At 39.6% G+C, this 23639-nt stretch overlaps 1 protein-coding gene across 8 annotated transcripts in view; it reads right to left on the bottom strand.

Annotated features, from left to right (window-relative positions):
* Positions 1-23639, bottom strand: part of NRG1 (neuregulin 1) — a 1098681-nt gene that overhangs the window by 58243 nt on the left and 1016799 nt on the right. The gene's annotated exons all lie outside the window — the stretch shown is intronic.

Genomic DNA, 23639 nt, shown 5'->3' with positions numbered 1-23639 from the left:
TGAGACTGGTATCACACATACAATGAAGAATACTAAACCAAGAAGTTGACTTTGCACGTGCCTTTATAAGCAGAACTGTTTTTTTTTTTTTTTTTTATGACTTATGGTTACTGGGGAGGAAACAGACTAATTTTATTTGATCCTGTTACTGATTTTCAAACTTCCGATTTGCTGTCTCAGATCCCACTAGAAAAGTCTAGGAATCATAATAATTCTATATAAATTTGCACATAAGTTACAAATAAAGCATTCCATCCCACACCAAATAGTTGTGAAAAGAATAAACATTTTAAAAATCTGAAACGGGACAGTTCTACATATCATGAGACCAAAGAGATCAAAGGGCCAGATCATTTGAGAAGTCAAACAGATGAAAGGATGTTTCAAAACTAATAGCATTTATTATAATGTTCAGCCCCGCTCTAAAACTGAGGAGATGAGAAAACCTGAAGACTCCCAAAGGGGTCAGAGCAATCCCCTCCCTGCTCCATACGGTCCTGTTCAGGCTCCAACTGGCTCAGAGCCCTCCAAGGGCTTCTGGGCCAGACAAGAAGGCTAAAGAGGTGGGGAATGTCTCCAACATTATCTCCAAACTCCCTCCCATCCTTAGAGATACATACCATTACTTAGGAAATTAAAATATAAAAATATTTCTGTAAACAAATAGAAAATATAATTAGATACTATCCAGTTATTGATTTCTTTAAGGTAATCATCATCAAAATCAAGCAAAATTGTACTTTTCTTCACTTTTTTCTTAAATGTTTATTTATTTTGAGAGAGAGAGAGACAGCGAGCTCGTGTGCAACTAGGGGAGGGACAGAGAGTGGGAGAGAGAGAATCCCAAGCAGGCTCTTCAGCACAGAGCAGACACGGGGCTCAAACTCAAGAATAGGGAGATCATGACCTGAGCTGAAATCAAGAGTCGTACGATTAACTGACTGAGCCACTCAGGCACCTGCCAAATTGCACTTTTGAGTCCACCTCCTTTTCTTGATTCCTCCTTTCCTCAAGTTCCAAGAGCTGGCTGATAATTTTGCAAGTGAAAATTCACAGTAATTCATAACATCCACGAATCCATTCTCCTTTGAAAGCTTATGTCTACCAACACAAATGCCCGGATACAAGTTGCTGTTTGTTTGAACAGGATCACTTGATTTTCGTCCATGTACGAATACAGGTATGATCGGTAGGCACATGTGAACTTAGAATGACATGCTTTTCAGAAGTCCACATGTTTTCTCATAAGCTTCCTGAGAGAAATAAGTGATGGTGATGAACTAGAGTTGTTTTTTAGATGCAGGCAGTATCTGATCAATGCCTTAAAAAGAGCACTCGGGACATATTTTCCTTAAACATCCATTTCTTATTGTTTTTTTGTTGTTGTAAGTTACTTTTATTCCTACCACAGGAAAAGTAATTCAAAGGTTTTCTATTTTTGATATTAGGTGTGCAAGTTGTCTCAAAGATAAGAAATCACTCTTACCAATGAGTCAGCCTAGGAACATACTTGATTTCTGGGCAAAGAGAAAATACAATTCCTAGCACTTTGATTTATTTTGTGATGAAATCTCAAGGAAATGTCACTTATGTGATCTCATGATCTCGGGATCCCATGTCAGTTTATGGACTTTTAAAATTCACTTGGGAGAGTTTCAATTCAAGCGGGTCCCTCCTCTATCAAGGCACAGCATTCTTATTTTCTTTTTGTTCGAGCAAACAAATGTAGACGAATTAGGATACCTTAAGTCCTTCACAGAAGGTAGCAGGGCAAAAATATAGAAATGAGCCAGAAAACAGTTAGCTGATAAATTACCTATAATTTTTTTTTAACATTTATTTATTTTTGAGACAGAGAGAGACAGAGCATGAGCAGGGGAGGGTCAGACAGAGAGGGAGACACAGAATCCAAAACAGGCTCCAGGCTCTGAGCTGTCAGCCCAGAGCCTGATGCGGGACTCGAACTCATGGACCGCGAGTCATGACCTGAGCCGAAGTTGGACGCCCAACCGACTGAGCCACCCAGGGGCCCCGAAATATCTATAATTTTTGTCAATTTTTTTGTCCATGTTAGCGAAGGGAATCATCTTTTAGTTAAACACGTGCTCTTTAGTTGACAGTTTTAATTAAGTGAGAAATCAGGGATTTAGTGAGATGTAAAACCCTTTGAAAAATTCACACTCAACTAGAAGACCAAAAAAATTAGTATTTTTAAATCACGTTGGTGCCACTCTACCACTGAACTGTCATTTTTCTGAGAGACAGATGCTGGAGATTTTAATAGTGAAAGCTGGCTAATTATGACAAGATATCATTCCTGGCATTCTTGCATCTTGTTCTAAACACAGGGAATGAATCTCACAACACTGATGTGTGGGAAAAAAAATAATTCTGAATTCTTAAAAGGAAGTAAGGTCTGACTTAGTGGAAGGTCCAAAGTTTAGATTTTCTAAAAAGATATTGAGTAGGGGTGCCTGGTGGGCTTAGTTGGTAGAGCCCGCAATCCTGAATCTTGGGGTTGTTCACATTGGGTATAGAGCTTACTTTAAAAGATTAGATTAAATTAAAAAAAGATATTGGATCATCAGTATACACACACAGTGAGTATGTGTATGCATGTTGTGTTGCACAATTAAACCAGTGCCTCCTGGGGTGCCTGGGTGGCTCAGTCGGTTGTGCATCCAACTTCGGGTCAGGTCATGATCTTGCGGTCCCTGGGTTTGAGCCCCACGTTGGGCTCTGTGCTGGCAGCTTGGAGCCTGGAGCCTGCCTTGGATTCTGTCTGTCTGTCTGTCTCTCTCTCTCTCTGCCCCTCTCCCACTCGCACTCTGTCTCTCTCTCAGAAATAAAATAAAATATTAAAAAAAAAAATTAAACCAGTGCCTCTTAGTCTTTCTTCCATCTTGGAAAATAGAGAAGATTAGTATAGGATCACAAACGTTACAAAAATCGGGGTGCTCTGAGAACACGAATGGGGACCTGATTTCACGTGCAAAACTGAAAAGGCTTCCCATGGAGGTGGGATTTGAAGGAGAAGCTAAGTAGGTAAGCAAAGGGCCAGGGGTGGGGTGGGAGGTGGGAGGTGGGAGGATGGGTTTTAGATTTTCAGAGCAGAGGACTTGTTTGAACATCCAAAGGCAAGAAGGGGCACGGCCATCTCTAAGTGAAAACAGGCAGTGTGGCAAGGGTCTACAGGGTAGGCATGGGCTGGAGGAGGAGACGGGATAAGAACATGCAGAGTCCCGCATGAGCGCGGTGTTTGTTATTTAAAATGTGTGTAGTCTTATGGTGATGAGCACGGGGTGTTGTAGGGAAATGTGGAATCGGTGCATTGTACAGCAGAAACTAATATTACTCCCCATGTTAGCTAACTGGAACTTAAATAAAAACTGAAAAAACATAAAATGTGTGTAGTATATTTACTTACATGAATTGCATGTTCCCTTTGTACTCTTAGGTCCCTTATCAAGTAACTTATCACAACGTCTGTTCACAGACCTACAGTTTAACTCAATTCTTTTAGCTGATATGCAGGATTAACTCAAGGTACCAATTAACAGAATAAAGCTTTATTGTAGTTGTGGTAAGAAGGAAGCCGTTGTTAAAAAATTAAAAAGGGATGCAGATTTTCTAAAAGGTAATTCTGATCTAACTTCTATTAATGTGATTATATACAGTTTATAGAAGAGGTTTATATACCAGTGAGAAGGCAATTAATTTATTTCTTTAATAGAATTTATCCTTCACCCACCTAGATAATTTGACTTTCTATTCGTGTCCATTTTGAGTTAGATAAAAGTATTCATGTTAGTTTTCATTTCATTCAAAGTATTGCCAAAATGATTTCACCAATTGTACATGTTGAAATATTTCATTGTTTATTACTTCATTTCATTAAGAATGAAAACAATTCTAATAATTTACCCATACCTATATATGTGAAATCAATTGTTTGCAATTCCTAACATTTTTAACAGCTACTAACACAAAAGACAGATGTAGCATTTTAATCAGAACACCTGCTTCGAAAATGACTTGCGTGGCTGGGGGGTGTGGGGAAGAGGAAATGAGGAGGGGCTGCTGACGGCTAGGAGATTTGTCCTGGGGTGATGAAATATTCTGGGATTAGACAGTGGTGATGGGTTGCACAACTTTGTGAAATGATACTAAAAATAATGAATTGTAAAGAGGTGATTTTTATGGCAATGTGACTTGTATCACAATAAAATTGTTGGAAAAAAAGTTTTTTTCAATCGCTTGAATTACTAAATCCTTAGAAGAGGCTTATGCGTTTGAATATTGTCTTAAATACTTCTTTGTCCTGTTGATAACCCAAACCCCTGTATTACTGAGCAAAGACTTACATATTGACATGAGAGCAAAAGTTGAGCCATTCTGAATATTAGCACATCTCCGGAGAAATGACGGCTCCAGACAACAAAAGACAAGAAATGCTAAAAGAATAATCTCAAAACCTACACTAATCACATTTAGACAGTGACATAAAAACAAAGACAAAAACCAGAAAATTTTGTTCTTTTACAAAGTCATCTTCCCACTATTTTTTCAAGTCTCAATATTAAATTACATCTAAATCTAAGTTCAAAGATGATCCATATAACTGGATAACTATCACATAACTCTAATCCATTAAAGGTTCTCTTCTGACTTCTCTAGGAAAGCAGATTTCATCCCTTACAACTGCATTAATCACTAACCCAGGCAAGCTGTTTAACTAATCAGAATCTGGGTCTGACAACTGCTCCAATTTACAGATTCCATTTTTGTGCCACCACGGGCACACCAAGCCCCTCAATCACTGTCAACTACAGAACAGGAGGAAGTAGACAACTTTCATTTTTAATGATTTCTTAATTAAAGGCAAAGTTACATTTGCCTGGCAGTTTTATCCATGCAAAATCACTCATATAGTTTCAAACCAATTAATCATAGGATAAATGCACTCGTATAAAGTGGTCATCCAAATCCAAATCCAAATGGAATAGAGAGAACATGTATCATTTATTTAAGACACCGAAATATACTTGGCAAAATAACTGTGGGTTAGCTTTAGGGTCTTTATCACAGGAAGCATTTATAACGGCAAATGTAGAATTATTTTCCAGGAAGGCTAGTGCCTTATTTGTGAAGAGATGAGGCAGATACTATATTTCCTTGGTTTAATGAAGTCCTGTCTGAAGGCCGTGATTAGGCTCAGTGCCCTCTGGAAACGACTCCTGGCCCTAAGATTTTAATATTATATGAAAAGTCAGACCCACGTATCAGTTATATGGGCTGTTGTTGTTGTTTTTCAATCACCTCACCTCCATGTCCAAAAAAGACAGACTAGAAACTCTGAGACTAGCTTTGGTAAAGTGCAGTAAGCCACAGACGATGCAAACCAGTCTTCTCGAAAAGGCCATCCTGAGCTCAGCTGAGGTGGGGGCCTTTGCTTCCTTACCCAGGTTTCCAGCTGACCTTTCCGAGGCCTTTATTTTGTCATTATCACTTGTTATGTACTCAGGGGTCTTTTATGGGCTCTTATTTCTGAAGACTTTCTACCATCTGGGTTTTCTCTCCAGTGCAATCAGAGACAGATATGGCTGCCACTTTAACACCTTTGGGATGTGCTTATGGCTTATAATGCCCTTGCTGGCGTGTGGGCACATTGCCATGCAGCTCCCCGACAGCTAGAAAATCCTGTCTGCCCTCATAACTCTTTTGTAATGAACTTTTCCTACAGTTGAATCACCGATATGTATTTCTTGATGTTGCACTCCTTCTACGCATCTTCCATTTTCCAGCTGTTCCCTGAATGCTATATAAAAAAAGCAATTTTACTCTATGTGCTTTACTTATGTTTACTCATTGAAAATGGCTGTTACCTCTTCAGCACATTGATGTCTAATGGATTGTTCCATATTATACTGAGGAATCATTGATAGCACTGAAATTTGTTTTTCTGATTCTTCATAAGCCTAGGCCGTAATTCAGATGCCATAAAAAGTTAACAGAGCCATACTTCTCTGATTTATGAAAATCATATAAGCCTTTGAAATTTATTTTTGTAATGCAGTTTTACTCTGATTGCCATGTCTTTTGATTGGTCTCCTAGTGCTATATGCTAACTGGTTCCAGCTCGTACAGATATAGGTTGGAGATAGGTATCTTTTCAGCTCCACATTTAATCCTCCCACCCCTCTTTCTCGGGGAGTCACGCAACTGAGTTGAAATTCTACTGCAGTGTGCATTTATCCCAGAGAACCACATCAGCCCCAGGAAAGAGTTTTGACACTTGAAGGTAGTTCAATATCATCATACCAGACAATAAGAAAAATAAATTTTTCAGGCTCTTACATAGAGGTAAGTACTAGGCACAAAGCAGTCTCCTGATTTGCTCAAGCCAAGAATAAACAGTGAACTTTGGATATGATGAAGGAAACATTTAATTAAATTGAGAGTTCTCTGAATTATCCGTGATGAAAATTACAGGCAGGGCAAAGCTCAGAGGGTTGACCAGTCCAGGACCATCTCCTCTGGTGTCCCTAGTAATTCTTCAGCAGAACAGACTGCCTCTAGCTTAGCCTACTTCAATTTTTCTCAATCCACCTCTATGAAGAACTTGTTCTTTCCGCGCTAATGTTCAATGGAGCAATGAAGTCGGTTCTACAGGTGGAATTGCAGACAACATTCACCCTATCCGACAATTTATAGAACTTCCACTCTATTAACCTACATCAAGTATGCAACTCAGACACATGCAACAATCTTTAAAGATTAATTACATTGCACGTTACGGTTCTTGGGAAAGACGCACTAGCCTTTACTACCTCCCATCTTCAATGAATTTGTGTAAAAAAATTTTAAAAACCAAATATGGGTAAAAAAGCAGGAAGCATTTTGAGGCTGCTTAAAAGAATCGATATTTCTGACATGCTGATAATTTTCAAGGATCTCGTGGTCTTCAACATGTGGAGCAGCCAGAGGTTACTGTCGATGGAGGAACTACAGTGTCAATGAAAGGCAACTTGAGAAATTGAGGAGGGCTTTCAACTCGAGAGCACTGTGCTCTTGTTTTCCACTAAGGAAAAAGAAATGTAGATTTCTCCCTCTCTAAGGTAATTAAGGAACTTTGAAAGTGAAGAGGATCATGACATTATCTAATATGATCCAACTCTTGGGAAAGCTTTTCTAAGACATGAATAGTCTTTTCATTTTCCCCGTCTCCCCGAGATTGCTGATATTGAAGGCAAGAGTTTCCTTCCTTCACATCACAGTTCAGTGACATAAAGTTCTGTCTTCAAAACAAAACAAACGGAAAAACATCTTCATTTCCACCTGAGGCTGGGGGTGCAGAGGGGAAACACAGAAATGGAAAGCTGGCAAATGGTCTTGGAAAGGAGGCTAAGGCATTCTTTTGGGTCAAAATCATCTAATTTTGCGGTCACTTTCGACTAGTCGGACTGATTTTTAGCATCCAGACGCTGGCTTAAAATACTGTGGACATTCCTTTGCTTTGCTCTTGGGACTGTTGCGAGTCGTTTGATCATATCCTTATTTGGATATTATTCTTTGATAACGATGGCTACACAATATGTTGCTTCCTCCAGTTATTTAGATGCTCCCATTTGCAAGCATCTGATTTTTAATAGATGGCACCTAATCATATTAGGAAAAAGGAGTGGTGCTTTTGATCACGTTACTGAATCTAGAGACCCACGTGGGCCATGCCCACAGGGCTATCACCTAACATCACAGTTGAACATCTCATCGCCCAGCTTCAAATTTTCACAATCCTGTTTTTCAGTCCCACAGGGAACATTTTGCCTATAATCAACTCTTTCCCGACTGCTCTGTGATGTTTCTATTTCCCTGGTACAGAAGGTGCCATTACTTTGCTTTTTATTCATTTCTGTGCTTTCCCGTAAAACTGCGATGATGATACACGGATGTTCTGCAGGTTTGTTTAGCAACCCTTGGGTTCACAACCTTGCTGGTAAATTTTAGAATCTCGAGATCGACAGGCTAAAACATCACCTGCCCTCCCCTGTTGTACCACCAGTAGTTGTGAAGCACCTGACTGTCAGGCAGCCCTCCAGGCCCCATTCAGAGATGGCTTAAAGCACAGAGGGCTGGGCCGGCAGCATACTGAGAGACCTGGGTTGACTGTGCTGTGGGATCTCAGGCAAATCACGTATTCCGTCTAGGCTCTCGGGTCCCCGTCTGTCACGTAAATACTAGATACGCCCCAAAGCTCTTTTCATTTCACCACACGGGCACTGAGTGGTTGCAGTCTGAGGAAATATTATTAGGGTCTCAGGCTGTGGGCTATGTGCGAGTACATTCTCTCTCTCTCCCACATGTGCACACACCCACACATTCCGCTTGATTCGCAGGATGATTTCTCAGAGACATGACCTAATTTCATTTAGGCTCAGCAGCTTGTCAGTGTGGGTCTTCATAGTTGCTTTATACAATTAAAATCTGGAATCTGAGACCGGAGCTCAGACTTTATTATTATTAGTCATGCTCAAAAGAAAAATAAGGAACTGATCTAGTGCAACGATGGGTCAGCAGGAAAGAAACACAATAAAAAGAGTACTTTTAAAAATGAAGCACCTCATGAGACTAAATATTAGGAATACTACAATCTCGGAAATGTCAGAACAGTTACATATCGAAGAGTCTTGAAAAGAAAACACACTTCAATTGGAACACTCATCTGTGGGAAAGGAAAAAAAAAAACAAAAACCAAAAAAAACCTCAACCCAACAGACCTGAGAATATTGGCAAAGTCTTAGGATGAACATCTGCAATCTAGAATCTCAAATTATGATAATAATTGATACGAGCAAGTGTTGGATATAATATGGGATATATAGCTTGAAAATGTGAGTTTTGACTGCATAGATTCTGGGGGCGAAAGGCAGAATGGAAGATTAAGTTACAACCCTCAGAACCTTAGCGAAAGGCTCTACCTGGTAGAATGTGCTGCATAACACATTGATGCGTAACAGCTAAGAGAACACAGATGAAGCCAAAAGCTGGCTCCTCAGGCCGGACGGGAAGAAACAAAAGACAAGGGGAAAAGAGACGAGCATGAGGTACGCATCATTACGTACAATTATTGAAAAATGAATCAAAGAGGAGAGTGGTCTGCTCTAATTCTTCAAAATTAGAGAGTTGATGCAGCTAAGCTTTCTTCTACATACTTTTAACAAATATAAGGGATGCATAATGGAAACCAAAGCCTTTCTTGTCCAGGAGAGCATCTCTCCTCATTTCACAATGGCTCTCTAGATTTTGATGTTATAGCATCGAATAGAACAGAACGAACAAAGTAGTGTGTACATTACACCGCATTTTCTCCAAGGGGAATCCGAATTTTGCAGTCATTTTACGCCTAGCACCTTGCATCTAACGATTTCTGAAGTAGACGCTGCTGGCTGGAAAGGAAAAGCATGCCATGCATGCTATTTTTTTCTTTTTTTCTTTTTTATTTTTTTCTTCTATTTGCAATGCCAGGGCCGGCTACGCCACTTTAGGAATGGGAATTCTTTGAAAACTAAAGTATTCACTTTAAAATGTCTGCCCCATGGAGAAGACAAGTTAGGCCGTCCTTGGAGCCATTAGCTCGAGCAACAACCTTTTTGCATAATGTAGCTTTGTTATCTCTTCTAGGATTATATGTTCCTGCAAACAGCAGAGGCACCCCAATATCTTCCTTAAGAAAAAACATGACATCTTGGGCATTCAAAACAAATCAAGACAGCTACCCCTAGAAGCATGTGGTGATAGGGTTCTCTTCCACAAAGAGGTAATTTGCTCGTATTTTAAAACCCTGACACGTGTGGTGATCTCTTCCTTCCAGGTATGCAACTGGACTCAGACATGTTGGTGAAATGGCCCACGAGAGAGAAATTTCATACATGGTGATTTGGGGGCCGTGGGAGTAGGGAAGATGCGCTTATCTTAACCCCTGCCTGGGATCAGTCCCTTGTCCCATTCACCAGGCAGAGTTCCTTAAAATGGGCCACACTGGGGCACCTGGGTGGCTCAGTTGGTTAAGCATCTGACATCGGCTCAGGTCATGATCTCACAGCTTGTGAGTTCGAGCCCCGCGTCAGGCTCTGTGCTGACAGCTCGGAGCCTGGAGCCTGCTTCGGATTCTGTGTCTCCCTCTCTCTGCCCCTCCCCCACTCACACTCTGCCTCTCTTTCTCTCTCAAAAATAAATACACATTAAAAAAAATTTTTTTTTAAAAATAAAAAGGGGCCACACTGACCTTCAACATGGGGCTATGACTCAGGGTTATTAGCAAATGGTATTCAGTCCCTTCCAGGGGGACCCTGTTTTCATGATTTTTCTGCAACTTGAAATAGAGTGATTGGGCCTGAAGTCATCAAAAGGCAAATGATGTTGTTCACTGCACATGCAAATCTTAAGCACATATCCTCACCTATGGATATTTTTGTGATCCGCTTTTGAATACAGGTAGGCCTGACTAATTTCTCCAGGAAGTTTCATTACACCATTTTTCCTCCTTAGAAGAGGACTTTCATTCTCTAGACCAGCCTTCTGGTGCCAAAGCCCAGCTGGAATCTAGGGATGCAGACACAGACTGAACTTGTCACAGTAGTGCCAGGCAAAGACCCTACACGACAGAAAATCGTGTGCTGCTGGACAAATTGACTTTGCTAAGAGGCTGAATGAAACTGACTCACTCATGATCCATTAGGCAACTGGCTGGCATCCAGCAGGCTAGGAAATAGCTACACAGAATAAATCTTAGTGTCTGTTGCCAGCAGCCAACTGTGCTAAATTCTCATAGTGTGTGTGTATGTAAGAGGTAGTGCTGACCTCGTCCCGAGAACACTTAAAAAAAAAAATTACCTGATTAGATTTGGAATATACTTAAAGTCATTGTGCATATTAGAGTGGGTTTTGGAAGCAAATTAAGTTATGGAAATAAAGAAGGAAGAAGAGACCTCAAAGGTTTATTTATTTGCCTGTCTTTGATTAGAACAGTGCTATGTATACAGTGGGTGTTCAATAAAGGCAGTCGCTGCTAGCTATGAAGATGACGATGTGATAAAATCACTATCATTTTTTTCTTCAGCTCAACCATTAATATAAAAAGCTCAAAGAAGGGTACCACTAAAGTATCTCTTTACACCAGAGTTGAATGCAACTCCCTAATTAGTAGGAAGAAAACACAAATTTATAAATGAGTCACACCAACAATTCCCACAACTTCTTTGCTCTTCTTCCTATATTTAACTTTTGCAGAATCTTGCTACTTAAAAAGCTACCCTTTTCCAAAGTTTTGATCAGTTGAAACAAAAGTACATAAACACCCTTTAAGAGCTGCTCCACATGTCATACTAATATCTTCATTCACTAGGATATAAAGAAAATGGTGGTTGCACCTGGGATTCTCTTTTCTTCAGGTCATCTTCAGGTTCTGTTCTTAGCGCGTCTAGTGCAAGTTGGATCAATCCTGTCCTGGGCAAACAGGTATGTTTTGGGGGCTGTTATCAGTAGAGGAAATGGCATGGAGCACAAGGCTGCATGTTATGATGGAGTGAATGTGCATTTCACCTTTTAACTTACATGAAAATGAAGGTTGCAGATGGCCTTTTCTTGCGGGATAGAGGGGTTTACGCTCAATGAATGGCTAACCCACAGAGACAGAGGCTGAGATACAGAACACCAAAATCCCTATATTTCTATGTAACTTTCGTAAGGATATCCCCCTCCAATAGTGGCTAGATACTCCTCCTATTCCTTCTAGGAATAGAAGATAAAATAAAATGACCTCAGATTACTCATTCTTTGGGGATGGCCACCTCAGCCTAAATATCAAGATCTCTGATAAAGGGTCAGTCTGTTCAAGGTTACTATTGACATTAAAAAAAAAAAAAAGTCATTGTCTGTCCTCCTCTGCTTTCCTGACATGCCCACAGAGTTCATTTCCCAAGATCTACAGGTGCTGATTTTAATCCTATGGAGCCCTGGGTCTTTACACACTATTACTATTACACACAGAACTTTAGAGTCTAATGACAATCTAACAGGGCCTAAAATATTGGCTTAAGTGTCCCTCAGTAATGCCACATATGTTCCTGGGAATGCAGCAAGGGCACTTGGCAAACGTGATGTCTGGGTCTCTATTGTCCTCACTGCACCTATGGCCAGGTGATGCGGTCCCACGTTAAAAGCCCATCTGGCTGGCGTGGAGCAGACGTTTTCCCATGGTGCTGTGTGGGTGACAGGCTGCCGCAGAATGTGAGTGGAACGTGGGGCCAATGGAATTATGGGGTCGTATGGTCCCAAAGTTACTTCAACAAGAGGAAATCAGACTTTATTGTTTTGAAACAAAACAATAGGATTTCACTTGGAGAAAACAGGGACACAGATGCTTTAAGAATTTTGAAAAGCCCTTGGATCTAAGTCAGTAGTGAGTACCTAACTCTACTAGAGTCGGACTCCTTCCAGGATCTCCAAGTTGAGGGCGTATCAAAGTTTGGCTCAGGAAGGGCACTGATAACTCAGACCACTTTTCCTCAGACAGACCTTAAGTCCTAGGTAGATCGCAGAACCAAATCAGCTTCCTATTGGTTCTTCTTTCCGAGGTGAGGCCACATAATGATATAATTCAAGTTATTAAGATGAGAACAGAAGCCAAAACATTTCCAGGGGCAAGAGGTAGGACTAAGTCTAAATTGGCTATTATCATGATGTGTATGTGAAATTACACACTCCCTGAAGTTTGATACTCATGACCATGAGCTGTATTAAAAGTTATGAAAAAAGATGCGAATCAGTCAAGAAGATAATGAAATGAAAATATGATGTAACATTTACCACATCATTTCTTTGTTAATAGGTACATAAACCAAAAGGTGCCTTCACTACAAAAAGATATAACGTAGCTGTTTAAAACAAAACAAAACACTGCTCACTGCAAAACTATAAAAGGCAAACTTCACGAGGGGAAAAACAGAAACAGCCACAAGCACAGATTAGTCACCGCTACCATTTTCTAAGTGTCCTTCTAGAAGCAATCTTTGTTGTTGTTTTTTTGTTTGTTTGTTTTTGTGCTACTTGCAAATATTTGCAAAGAAAGGTAATTTTTATCATGTCACATTTATGGAGAAACAATACATAGTCCAGGAACTCCTCCCTTCTTTGCTGTTTTTGGTTTTCTTGACGTCCCTATAATCCTAGTTTTATCTACAAACTGCCAAGTGCCCAAGTCCACGCTAGAGAAGCAGATATTATGAGAACCTGTGAAGCACAAGATCTTATCCGAAAAATTGTTTCAAATTCTGTTTGATCACAAAAACTCCAAACTATACAAATAATAGGCTCACTTTTTCTTGGACAGCTCTACAGTTGGCTGGACGGTTGCTTTTTCAGTCCTATCAATCCCTTTGGGTATTCAAGATACTATCTTGCTTTTCTTGGCTGCAGCACTCGCTCTTGGAAAACATCTGGGCCACAAGGCACATGTTGTGTTTAAGATTATGGTGTGACGACCCCAGGAGGCTGACTAGAGCCTAGACAATACAAGAACAAATGTGATGCCGAGTAATTCAACATTTCAAATGCCTAATAGATGAACCAGCAACAAACTGTGGTCAGGAGTAGAATAAAAACAGGAACAAGAATGCACAGAGAACCCAACTAGCCCAACAGTGGAGAGAATATTTATTTATCTTTATTAATTAGCAATCTAAAGCAGCAACTGTTTTAATAACTTCATAGGTAAGTGAAATCATTGTTGAAAAGCTGTCACTCTTCATTACACGGGGTCCTCTGGGGCTTGGAAAAAGATTTTCTGGGAGCCTTACCAGGGAGTGAAATTCCTTGCCTATATAGATTTGAGATTCATTCCATAGTTCAAAAGCAAACATTTTTTTGTGCATTCACTGCACATGGGCTCAGGATTGGGCAGGGGGAGGCACACAGGTGATGATTAAAAATAATAAGTGGTAATGATAACAGGATTTATGTCTTAAGAGAGTTTATTGTCTGATAAGAAAAGTAAGGCAAATTAAAAACTAAGATCTTTATAAAAGCAGCTTTTAGCAAATCCTTGTAGCTGGGAATAAAGGCAGTTTTATCCCATGCTTTGAAATATGGGTATAATGTTAATTATTGGAAACTGGTTGTAGGGCAAAGCCTTCTAGATGGGGTGAGTGGTGTAGGTGCGAAAAGCCACAACATATTTGGAAATTATAATGAATACTGAAGGGCCGCCTATCTTAGCCCATAGTTGTAAATTTTCTTTTTTTAAAAAATGTCTGTTTTTTAAATTTTTTATTTTTTGTGAGAGAGAGAGAGAGAGAGGGAGAGGGAGAGAGAGAGAGAGAGAGAGCACGTGCACAAGTTGGAGAGGGGTAGAGAGAGAGAGAGAGGGAGACAGAGGATCTGAAGCAGGCTCTGTACTGACAGCTGAGAGGTCGATGCGGGGCCTGGACTGAACCGTGAGATCATGACCCGAGCCAAAGTCAGACACTTAACCAACTGAGCCATCCAGGCGCCCCATGAGATGTAAATTTTCGATGTATTTTAATGACAATCCTTTCTTTTCTTTTTCTTTCATTAAAAATATCAGTAGCCTGATGCCTTGTTTTTGTGTCTCATGGTTTTCTCTTCTATATACCATCAAAGCTAATTCCTATTTTCTTGGTAAGATCTAGCCAGGATGTTAGGGACGCCCACTCCTCTTCTGCTGCAGCTATGACACTTCCCTATGGATCTTTGCCCACAGGCCCGAGCTATGCGACAGCGAGCGCATGCTCACACGTAGCTCAGAGAATAATAGAAGGAAGCGATGGAGATAGAGAAAGATTCTGTTTTGGGGGGCGGTGCTTGCTATGTGCCAGATACTGTCAAAGTGCTTTACATGTAATAACTCATCTACACTTTACCACTCTATGATTTAAGTGCTATTTTTGTCCCCATTTTACGGATGAGGAAACTGAGGCCTCCGAACATTACAACTTTCTGGGGCCACATAGCCAATAAAGAAGTAGAGGCACATACCAAACCTAGGCAGTTTGTGTTCAGCCTGTGCCCTTGAATACTTCACTACGCTATGTCTGATCAAGACGAATCAGGGAGAATGGTAGCATAAATCATGTAAAAATACAATTTCTGAAAGCAATGCCAGCTCTCCTCCTCCCCAAAATACTTGGAATGAATTCTTTTCAAAATAAGGTCTTTCATGCACACGTTTTGATCATGAAAGTCCAGCACAATTACTGCTATTGTACAAAAGGCTAATTTGTATTCCTGAGTACCCCGAGCTGCAGGCTGCCTATCGCAAGGGTGATTTCAAATTTAGCAATTTGCTCCATCTTTCATCAGAAAAGTTTGTGGTTCGGACCTAGCGAGGTCCTCACGACTGTCACGTAAGAAGCAATAACCATTCCTAGATGAATTGCGATGGTCTCTCCAGGCACTCAGAAGATTACAATCGGGGCTAATGGTTCTGAGCCTCTTGGCTTCCACTAGTAATGGATCATCTGTCTAGTTTGACAACCTCCTTAATAGCTCTTCCTCCTCACAGTGTGTTCAGGCTCATGCTCAGCTTTGCTAATCCCATATGTGGCTTCCGGTTTTTCCTTTGTTCTTTTTCCTTTCAGAATACCTTCAACTGACTTCAGACCATAGTGCTCTATTACACCTTTCAATGTGCATACCCACTTCTGCCTCCGTCCACCCCTGCATCTATTCATCCCTCCATCCATCATCTATCTGCCCACTTTCCTCTTAAAATAGCTTGTCTGAAATTCTCACAGATGATGCCAGAATAATCTTGTTTCACTCCTCATTGAGATGTTGCTAACAATGATGTATTGTAGATATTACCGATTCTTTGTAGTGTCTCTTGTCTCCTTTCCGAGGCTGATGATCCAGATCATCTTTTCTATTTTATTAATAAAGACTGAACCATGCTGAAGATGGTTGCATGTTGTTGACGTATAGATCAGGATTTTTAAAAGAAATATCAATAGTCCCAAGACGCCTGAGTCCAGTATTCATTCAAGGGTAAAATCGTGAAGAATTTAGCAGCTGGCACCACACGGGTCCTTTGCATCTAGATTCAGACACTGGGTTAATACAGCTCTGTTCCTAACTTCAGTGGGAACTGGCTATATACTCCCCGTCCCCTGTGGTATCACTATATCATTAATACCAAACACTCTGTCTCATGCACCACTCTGAACCTAGCCCGTAAATGGAGCACACTGTCCTCCACCTCCTATGAGTCATCGTCGGCCGCTCCCAAGCACAGAGCTGGTCTGGCCTCACAGTCTCTGGGGCTCTCTCATTTAGACCTTCCTCAGTGTGTTACCAGAGAGCTGGCCACGCATCTCTCAGGACAGCTGTGTTACTCACCTTAGAGAATCAGAGGATCTTAGTGGAAAGCAGGTATCCAGGTTTATATCGCCTTCCCTCAGCCCTTTCTGTCTTTTAACCATTTCCAGGCGAGTGTGCCACAGGCAATCCTGTGTCTGAGTAAGGGTTTCTTACATCTTCTGAGTCACTCTAAGTCTGCAGATTTTCATATATACCATCACTTCCTTTGGCCATTGCTTGTTGCTCTGTCTGACTCGGCTCATTTTAGTGTGGGCCCCAAAATCTCATTTAGCTGTCATTTTGGAAAATAGATTCTTGTTTCTGGATTTCCTCAATTTTTTCTTTCATGTGTCATCCCTAACGTAATATAGAAAAAAAAATCATTTCCTTTTTTTTTTTTCCTTGCCTCTTGGTTTGTTTCTAAGTTCAGACTCATTGCTTTCAACATTCTAATATAAGTTAGGTATACCATTTGTAATCCTAGGTCGTCCCCCCCACCCCCACCCCATATGTTTTCACTCCTTAAGGAAAGAAACAGAAAGGAGTCATATCCGTAACTCGGACCTGTCACAGTCAGGGAGATAGCACTAACCAGAAGTATAAAACCAGGGAGGTTTAACAGGCTAGTCTGAATCCTGGAAAAAAACATTTAAGACAGCAATTATAATGATAAAAAACACCATATCCTTCTTTTTTATGCTATAATTTTATAATAAATCTTTTTTGGAGAGAAGACATCAAGGTTATGGAGAAAGTTACCGATTGCTAAAATTTAAAATTTAAACCTATAAATTAGGCATCAGGGGTGCCTGGGTGGCTCAGTCAGTTAAGTGTCTGACTTCGGCTGGGGTCATGATCTCGTGGTTCATGAGTTCGAGCCCTGCACTGTCAGTGCAGAGCCTGCTTGGGATTCTCTTTCCTATCTCTCTGCCCCTCCCCCACTTGCTCTCTCTCAAAATAAATGAATAAGCTTAAAAAAATTAGGCATCAGACAGGGTCAAATCCTTATGCTGAGTGACTCATTTTTTTTTCAGTTTGTTGATTTAGCTAGTTTGATTTCTGTAGGAGTATCCCTATATTTCCTCAAATGTCATTTCTATCACATCCCTTTTGGAGGAGACCTTCCTCATACACCATTCTGAAACTGGTTCCGAAATTCAGCACATTTTTCTCCAGTCCTATGAGTCATCAACTGGGGGTGCTATGAAGCAGAAAGATTTTCAGTGTTCTTTGTAGAAACTTTTCTCTTACTATTTTCAAGCTGAAAAGTAGCGTGGAGATGCTGGAGACCAGTCATTGGCAAACTGTATCTACAGCCCACGAGTAACATATTTAATTGTGTTCAGAAGCACTTCTCCATGGAGGATGAGGGAGTCGAAATCTTAGACGTCTGGGGGCCAAAAGCAGAATCTGCATGCGGCGAAGGTGGAGGTACAGGCAGAGACGTGGACGGAAAGGTGTTTCGCTGGGTCTGAAAAGCACCCCCAACCCAAGATCCTGACAAGACTTCACAGCAGAAAAAGACATCGCTCTCTTCCACTCTGGTTGAGAATCACTGACTTAGACCAGGTCCCTACAAAAGAATAAATTCTAGCACGACAAGGCAGTGACTCCCATAAAGTGCTTAAACCAGTCTTAGTGGCAGAGCTGAGATATGAATGCAGGCTTAGTGACCTAGCCAAATGATTTTTCCTCTAAAACCCTGCTGTTAGTGTGTCCAGGTGTCAAAATTTTTAGTACTGAAGAATTTGGAATCGGGAAATCGCTCAAAATCTATTTAATTCTTGCTTTATACTTCTATTCCTTGTGGTGATGGAAATGTTCTACACTTGACGAAATCAACATCAATATCCTGCATGGGGAACATGGCAAGGAATAAATGGAATCTTTCTGTATTATTTCTTACAACTGTATGTAGATCCACAAGTATCTCAAAACAAAACTTAACTTCAATAAAAACTGTATTTACTTAGCAATTGGATTCAACTCAGACTAGAGTCTGTGTCTGTTTTTTCTGAAAAGGTCAGCAGTGTCAAAACTGCCCCAAATTTATACCACCTACCTAGTTAGCTCTCCGCTCTCATAATTTACTGGATATTTCACAATAAAACGTTCAAATTGATGAGAGTAGTCAAAAGAAAAATCAATGTTGAGAATCAATGTTGAGAATAACGCGACCTGCTCAAATCTGAGACTATCAAGAAGGTTCTCCCCAAACATATTTGAAGAAAGTGTTAATTATCAAAAAGTGGTGTTTTAGGATCATTTCCTCAAAAAATACCTCTCATTCCTTTCTTAATAATAGAAAAATATATAAAGAAAGCAAGCAGAATAAAAAAAAGCAAGATGAAGATACCTCAGTTCCATTAAAATGTAAGTCATTTATCCATACAAGTAACTTACTAGTACAAATGAAAAGGTTAGCTCTCCTAAAATACTTCCCTCAAGACTCTGTTTACAAGTGGAATACCTCTTGAGAAAGCAAAAAGAAAATCATGTTATTTTGATGAGACAGATTAAAGGCACAAACTGCAGCCACCAAATATTCTCTGAAATAAAACAATTCTTTGATTGTGAGTAACGTTTAAGGATAGCTAAGTATAGGCATGAGAAAAATTTTTAAAAAATGTTATGCATCTTCTGGTTTGTTCCTTTTGTCCCCCTGACCTGGGGATTCTAGAATTCATTTTCACTCACGAAGTAAATTAGAAGAGCCCCAGGTTTTGAAAAAAGGAACGCAGACCAGGTTCCTGGCTACAGCACACGGTAAGTCCACAGAAGACACGAATGCGATCTGCACTCAAATATCAAAATGTAGTAGCATTTCACCAGCGTAAAGTACAAAGGTGACAGAAGAGACTGGTCAGAGGAAGTCTTTCCTCCTAACCCTGCAGAGTGAGGAGCATTGGAAGACTTCCCTGTGTAGGAAGGAGGGGAAACATTAGGATGAATTAGAATGAGGTGACCCTTCTCTTGGGGGCATTGCAGGCTCCAATAAAACACAGACTGCAGAATATCCAGTCTGAATATCTATTGTGAATGAGCAAATGGGATCCTATTTTTGTCTTCATGAAATCAACTCTGCCTAAAAGTACGTTCAGCTTGTTTGAGGGTTCCTCACTTTCCACCTCTTTTGTTCCAGAGACTGCAAAGTGAAGGCCAATTTGCATTTTTACAATTTCCAAGACTGACACTGAATCCTTCTGCAAAGGCTTTTCTTAAATTGCGCTGGTCTGTGGTGCGGAGACCCCCTGACAGTTCTATAGCCTGCATTCCCTTGCTTTATGGCAACTTGGATCAACATAAGCCCTGAATACTGTCAACTGATATGACACACTAAAACAAGAGTAAATAAACATGGAAACGACTCTGCTGGCTCCTGGTCATAAACGCAGAAATGGTGAGGTTCTCAAGTTTGCCTGCACTTAACAACAATATGTTTCTTCGTGGAACGGATCCAAAAATTTGAAGCTAATCTTAAAAAGTCAGAATTCTTGCATGCATAAACAAAAGCTAAAGCCTTTAACCAACAGATGTAAATTAAAGTTGCCTGCTTGAACTGGCTGTGATAATATTTATTATTATAAAGATAAAAGGTTAAATATAAATTACACTAAAAGTATAGCTGACATTGCCATTTTTTTCTTTTCGTTCCAGAGTTTATGAATTTCCCTCGATATTTGTCAAGATACGTGCTTTCTAAATCAGTTTAGATAAGGTGTTTATTCTAAGGTTTAAGTTTTTATTCTAAACTCAGTTACTGACTTACTTGGAAATTGACTGTAAAATTGACAAAGGAGAGTTTCTTAAAGAAGAACAGTTGTTTTGCTACATAAATTTCATATAAATTACAGACAACAGTTTTCATGTCCACAAGCCTTACTATTAACTATTTATTATTCTAATATTTTGTACACAGAAAAATAAAAACAGTATACACCCGGGAAACACTACGTGCTGCCTTCTCCATGACAAGTGTCAGAGATACTCCAAGTGGCCAAGGGGATTTCCCTATAGTTCTGTAGCATGTGAGATTTTACTTCTAAAAAAGAACTTTTCAGAAAATATATCCTGAAAAGTAAAAGCAGGGAGAAGCATGTATTACAACACTAATGGTATGCTACAGGAATATTTTCCTCACGACTAAGTTTGAATAAACTTACTATATCTTTTAGGCATCATAAAATCTCTTTTTAGTCCTGTCGTATTGAAAACTATGTGTCGTAAAACTATACCTTGAAAAACAAAATTCCAATACAGTGACTACAACTCTTACTTTGCCCAAACTTAAGGGGAAAAAAAAAACCCACCTTATTCTGAGAGGAACTGAAATAAAATGAACACCCAATTACCATAATTTTTAACACAAGGTATAACAGGTATTTGCTCCCATTATAATACTAGAAATAGGGAAGCAAAACAAAGCTTACAAGACTCCTATTTTGGGTATTTTTCTTTTGGTTTATTCATTAGTAGTTAGTCTAATATTTCCATAAGAACTCTATGTCCAAAGTAAGTAGGTATTCAGGGAGAGAAACAAAAACAAAAACAAAAACAACCCACACCACTGGCAAGCTTCTAGAGAAACTGTGGATTTAAAAGTAGGTTATTGTAATTCAGGACTCCTCACTCTTGTATATGCTAAAGTGCTTTGTGAATCTTCAGGAATGTAAAACAACCACCTAACTCTGCCCATGACAAGACACCCCCCTCACCACCCCCACTCCTGCCCTTCATTCATTTTCTGTAGTAACATCCACTGAATGGCACTGAATTCATTTTTTGAAATCTTTAGATCACAAAATTGCTACTAACTAATGAGGATATTCTGCATTTGGTTGTAATTTTTCATTTGATTCCTCAAATTCATGTTCTGCATTAAATATTTACTACTTGCCCAAATTCAGGACTCAAGGTTGGCTACAAAACATGAGAACCAGAATGAAAACAACAGTGGACTTGAGGGCACAGAACAGCTGAGGGCGAGGTCCTTTCTTCCACTAACAGGCTCTGTGGCTCTGAGGAAGGCTTTTAATCTCTACAGACAGCAGTTTTCTCATTTAATACAAGGCAGTTAGGCTAAAAATCTCTGTGGCTCTTTCCCATGTAATTCTCGTAATAGCAAAGAGCATATAGATGTTCCCAAGGAAGTATTTATTTATCCAGTCAATGCCTGGCAGTGAATTAATCAGTAGGTATAGACCGGTAGCTTTTCCATATTACCTAGATTTATCTGCCAGTATAGAAGTGTCTCCAATAGGATGTTCGAAGGCAATAAAGGATAATTCAGTTTCAGAATAAATCATTTCTATAGGTAGTGTTTTTAAAAACAAACCAGTTCTTGACTGGCACCTGGTGAAAACCTAGGTTTCTTATCTATTTTCACAGCAAGATTACTTTATAATTCTCAACAATATGGATCATACGTGTTTATACATTTTTTTTTTCCTGAGAAGCATAATGGTCAACAGTGTCACACAAGTGTTATAAAAAAAAAGTGGCATTTTTTTTTCACATTACAAATTAATTCTTTTCTTAAATACACAAGAATATTTCAAGTCTAGGTGCTTGGATTGAACACACAATCATATGTAATAAGGAAAAATAGTTACTCAGAGCGTAGTATCACTAGTCAGTTACACAGTAAGAGGATAACTAGCTGATAAGTAATAAAAGAGAAAAAGGAGAAAAGTTAATTGCTATAAATCTGTGTGACTTTCATTCATTTGACTCACTGAGATCAGGATCTGTGTGTATGATTCTAGATAGAAATTAAACCGGCAAAGGCTATTATGAATTCAGAGGACTCAGTGTCCAACAAATCAATGGATATGACCTGTTAAAACGAGTTAAAAATAAACTGAAAACCAAAAAAAGGTTACTTTTCAAAAGATTAAAAAAAAAGCGGATGATGGGCATTAAGGAGGGCACTCTGGGATGAGCACTGGGTGTCCTATGTCCTATCACTGGGTTCTACTCCTGAAGCCAAGACTACACTGTATGTTAACTAACTTGAATTTAAATTAAAAAAAAAAAGTGGAGACAAGTAAAACAATGGTTCAGATATTAATGTGATAGATAAAAACATATCTGTTGCTAGAGTGTGCTTAAATTAGGTATTGCTGCTATTACTGAAAATAATAGCAGTGTATCTGCTATTAATCTCTGGACATAAATACAGTATGACCTGTCAACGCCTGGAGGAAGTATATCTTTTTGTTATGTTGGCATGATAGGTAATTATGATGTTCTTTATATTTAAAACTTTTTAAAAAACACATTGTGAGTTCGTAAAAAAAAAAATGAGAGAGAGAGAGATACATAAAGAGACAGAGAGAGAGCAGGACACTCAATAACGTGGCCATCTGCCGACAACAGACTACTTAAGGACAGCCATCTGACCATGGCTCTCCCTACTCTGAATTCTGTTTACGATGTCAATGCCACAGGTCAAAAGGTAGTAAATGGAAGGCAGAAGAACTCGAGACATTTTGGCACATCATCAAATGCTTCCAGTTACTAACTGGGGCTTCAGGAATTCAGTTCAGTTGAATGTACTATGGTCTTAGTTCTTTATTTAGCACGATTGGAAAGAACCTAGAGATGGTCACAAACAAATCATTTAAAATAAGTTCTTATGGATATTCATGCACTGAATTTTTTTTCCTGAAAAGAGACAGTAAGTGGAGAACGACTAAGAGCAAGCATATGAAAAACAGTCAACTCTCCATTTAAATGAGAAAGAACTAAAACATAAAGTTCTTCTACCTAGTAGAATGAAGTACAGTATGCAAGTTCGAAGTTCAACATTCTCCTTTGGAGAAGATATATTTATATTTATACTCTCTAAGTATATAATTCTTATACAGCCTGTCCAGTTAATCCTAATAGGGTGAATGCACCAATCTCTCCTGCTAAATATAACATCACAGTGCCTCTGATGCTTACCCAGTCAAGTTCAGATTCTTCAACCTAGCATTTCAAGTCCTTTCCAATGAGACCCAAACTATGACTGCAGTCTTACCTGCCTCTCTCTCCCTACATGTGTTCTTTGCTTGAAATGACCTATGATCCTGCCACATGGAAAGCTGACGGCAGACGTTTCTACCTCTGAAACTTGAATGCTTTTCCTCCTCCTCACTGCTTTTTCCTTTTCAAAACCGTACTGTGCACTCAAGGTCTCCCTTGATTTGTCTCACCAGATATGATACTCTGTGTGCAGAACATTCATTTTTCTCTCTCTTTCTCTTCCCAAACTGAACTGT

Source organism: Panthera tigris, chromosome B1, assembly GCF_018350195.1.
Source record: "Panthera tigris isolate Pti1 chromosome B1, P.tigris_Pti1_mat1.1, whole genome shotgun sequence".
Taxonomy (NCBI): domain Eukaryota; kingdom Metazoa; phylum Chordata; class Mammalia; order Carnivora; family Felidae; genus Panthera; species Panthera tigris.
Note: the sequence above shows the minus strand (reverse complement) of the source record. Positions and strands in the feature narration are given on the sequence as shown.